The following is a 3,951-nucleotide window of genomic DNA, read 5'->3' as shown; positions in this document are numbered from 1 at the left end:
GAACCTTAAACCTTTAACAAAGTTTTAAGTTTGGCTTAAAACTCAACATCCAGAAAACTCAGATCATGGCATCCAGTCCCATCACTTCATGGCAAATATATGGGAAAACAATGGAAACAGTGACAGAGTATTAACTTGGACTCTAAAATCACTGCAGATGGTGATTGCAGTCATGAAATTAAAAGACGCTTACTCCTTGAAAGAAAAGCTATGGCCAACCTAGATAGCATATTAAAAAGTAGAGACTTTTTTTTTTTTTTTTTTACGAATGAGGCAATTTATTAACCCAGCATCATTTATTCTAATGCTTCAAAAATATGGAACGCTTCACAAATTTGCATGTCATCCTTGCACATCCATGCTAATCTTCTCTGTATCGTTCCAATTTTAGTATATGTGCTGCTGAGGCAAGCACAAAAACAGAGACATTACTTTGCCAACAAAGGTCCATCTAGTCAAAGCTATGGTTTTTCCAGTAGTCATGTATGGATGTGAGAGTTGGACTCTAAAGAAAGCTGAGTACCGAAGAATTGATGCTTTTGACTGTGGTGTTGGAGAAAACTCTTGAGAGTCCCTTGGACTGCAAGGAGATCAAACCAATCAATCCTAAAGGAAATCAGTCCTGAATATTCATTGGAAGGACTTATGCTGAAGCTGAAACTTCAATACTTTGGCCACCTGATGCGAAGAACTGACTCACTGGAAAAGACCCTGATGCTGGGAAAGATCGAAGGCAAGAGAAGAAGGGGATGACAGAGGATGAGATGGTTGTATGGCATCACCGATTCAATGGACATGCGTTTGAGCAAGCTCCGGGAGTTGGTGATGGACAGGGAAGCATGGCATGCTGCAGTCCATGGGGTTGCAAAGAGTCGGACACAACTGAGTGACTGAACTGGGACCCCCAGGTACAGCCCTCTACCCACCCTTGGCTGCCAAAATGCTGTCAGCCAAGCTGGAGACATGGTGAATTTTCCTGGGGAAGCTCCCCCACCTCCCACAAAATGTCCTTAAGAAGCTGGTATGGGAGGGCCCCCATTGAAACAAGCCAACAGCCCTCTAGTGAACACTGCCCCCACCAGCACACACACACACATCTCTCACACACACACACACACACTCTGAAGCCTTTAAATCTGTTCTTAGTCCTCCACTCTTACTAAATATGATCAGGGAATTCCATAACATGAAAGAAAGAAGTCGAAACACATTTAAAAGAGAAAACATGGAGGAAATAGAGGCTACGTATGGAGAAGGAATCAGCAAGCATTTCAGACTGCTGAGGAAGGACGGTCACCAGTGAAAGTAAGAGCTTGGTGCTATTAGACATACACACATTCAGAGGAGAGTATAACACCCTTGGCAGGGAAGATAATGTTATGGAAATACCCTAGAGAAGAGAAACATTTTGAATTAAAAAATGAGAAAGATAAAATTAGAGTACCAGTCCAAGAGGTATATCATCAAAAACTTACAGTTCCAATAAGAGAGAAGAGAGATAATAGAATTATAAAACATTTTAAAATATCCTAATCTAAGTTTGAATATAGAAATATATTATTATAAAAAGTGAGACAAAGCAAGGTGCAAAAGTTATATAGGATCCTACTCTTGTGTACGAAGAAGAGAAAAATAAAGCTATATATTAATAGTTGCTTATATGTGTGTAAACTCAGGATACACCAAAAAACTAGTTATTTGTGTGTCCTTAGGAAGTACTGGTGCCAATAAAGCTAGTGAAGGTGATGGAATTCCAGCAGAGCTATTTAAAATCCTAAAAGATGATGCTATTAAAGTATTCCACTCAATATGTCAGCAAATTTGGAAAATCCAGCAGTGGCCACAGGACTGGAAAAGGTCAAAGTGAAAGTTGCTCAGTCATGTCCAACTCTTTGTGACCCCATGGACTATACGGTCCATGGAATTCTCCAGGCCAGAATACTGGAATGGGTAGCTATTCCCTTCTCCAGGGGATCTTCCTGACCCGGGAATCAAACCAGGGTCTCCATATTGCAGGCAGAGTCTTTACCAGCTGAGCCACCAGGGAAGCCCCAGAGAAGGTCAATCCTTATCCCAATTTCCAAGAAGGGCAGTACTAAAGAATGTCCAAACCACTGGATTGTTGCACTCCTCTCCCATGATAGTAAGGTTATGCTTAAAATCCTTCAAGCTAGGCTTCAGCATTACATGAACCAAGAACATCCAGGTGTTCAAGCTGGATTTAGAAAAGGCAGAGGAACCAGAGATCAAGTTGCCAACATTCACTGGATCATGAAGAAAGCAGTGGAATTCCAGAAAAGCATCTACCTGTGTTCCATTGACTATGCTAAAGCCTTTGTCTTTGTGGATCATAACAAACTGTGGAAAACTCTTACAGAGATGGTAATACCAGACTATCCTAACTGTCTCCTGAGAAACCCGTATGTGGGTCAAGAACATGGACCCACATGTCAGTATGGAACAACTGACTGGTTCAAGATTGAGAAAGGAGTATAATAAGTCGGTTTATTGTTACCCTGTGTATTTAACTTGTACACAGACCACATCATGTGAAATGCTGGGCTGGATGAGTTATAAGCTGGAATCAAGATTGCTGGGAGAAATATCAACAACCTTAGATATGTGAATAATACCGCTCTAATGGAAGAAAGAAAAGAGGAACTAAAGAACCTCTTGATGAGGGTGAAGGGGGAGAATGAAAAAGCTGGCTTAAAATTCAATATTAAAAAAACTAAGACCATGGCATCTGGTTCCATCACTTCATGGCAAATAGAAGGGGAAAAGGTGGAAACAGTGATAGATTTCCTCTCCTTGGGCTCTAAAATCACTGCCGATGGTGACTGCAGCCATGAAATTAGAAGATGATTGCTTCTTGGCAGGAAAACTTTGACAAACCTAGACAGTGTGTTAAAAAGCAGACATCACTTTGCCTACAAAGGTCTGTATAGTCAAGGCTATAGTCTTTCCAGCAGTCATATACGGATGTGAGAGCTGGACCATAAAGAAGGCAGAGTGCTAAGGAATTGATGCTTTGAACTGAGGTGGTGAAGACTCTTGAGAGTCCCTTGGACAGCAAGGAGATTAAACCAGTCAATCTTAAAGGAAATCAACCCTGAATACTCATTGGAAGGACTGATGCTGAAGCTGAAACTCCAGTCCTTTGGCCACCTGATGCAAAGAGCCGACTCACTGGAAAAGACCCTGATCCTGGGTAAGAATGAAGGCAGAAGGAGAAGAGGGAAACAGAGGATGAGATGGTTGGATGGCATCACCAATTCAATGGACATGAACTTGGGCAAACTCCGGGAGATGGTGAGGGACAGGGAAGCCTGTCGTGCTGCAGTCCATGGGGTTGCGAAAAGTCAAACACAACTGAGCGACTGAACAACAACCAAATTTGTGGGGGAATTTGAGGCAGTTCACTTAATTTTTTCATATATTTCATTCTGACTTTTGAGCCATGTGAATGGAATACCTATTCAAAGTTACTGGGTTAGCCAAAACTCATTTGGGTTTTTCCATAACATCAAAGCCTAGTCTGCTGGAGTTTTGTCAGAGCCGAACTGGCCTAAGAGAAGAGAAATTCCCATCTCCAGCTGTCTCTAGGCATTCTGTCCCACTGAAGGGTGAGAGGACTGATAGGCACATGTGAAGTTCCAGAGGGACAGGCTCACTAAAAGACTAAGAGGCACTACTCTTAAGACTATAGAAAACAACCCACCCCCATACATACACAACTTACCATCACATTACTAAAGGCATATTTACAGCCGTTCTTTTTACTGAGTACATCATGTCTGGCTATCGAGAAAAAAATTATAAGACATACTAAAGGCAAAAAACACAGAAGAGACAGCAAGCAAGAGAACTGGATTCAGATATGGCAGGGAGAAATATCAATAACCTCAGCTATGCAGATGACACCACCCTTGTGGCAGAAAGTGAAAAAGA

The 3,951-nt window shown here is 41.8% G+C and overlaps 1 non-coding gene across 1 annotated transcript; it reads right to left on the bottom strand.

Moving 5' to 3' along the window:
* Positions 1–311: 311 nt before the first annotated feature.
* LOC136156719 (U6 spliceosomal RNA) lies at positions 312–415 on the bottom strand. The gene has a single exon (XR_010661205.1). It is a non-coding gene; the product is annotated as a U6 spliceosomal RNA (small nuclear RNA).
* Between the last annotated feature and the right edge of the window lie 3,536 nt (positions 416–3,951).

Source organism: Muntiacus reevesi, chromosome 1 (genome assembly GCF_963930625.1).
Source record: "Muntiacus reevesi chromosome 1, mMunRee1.1, whole genome shotgun sequence".
In the NCBI taxonomy this organism is placed as follows: Eukaryota; Metazoa; Chordata; class Mammalia; order Artiodactyla; family Cervidae; genus Muntiacus; species Muntiacus reevesi.
Note: the sequence above shows the minus strand (reverse complement) of the source record. Positions and strands in the feature narration are given on the sequence as shown.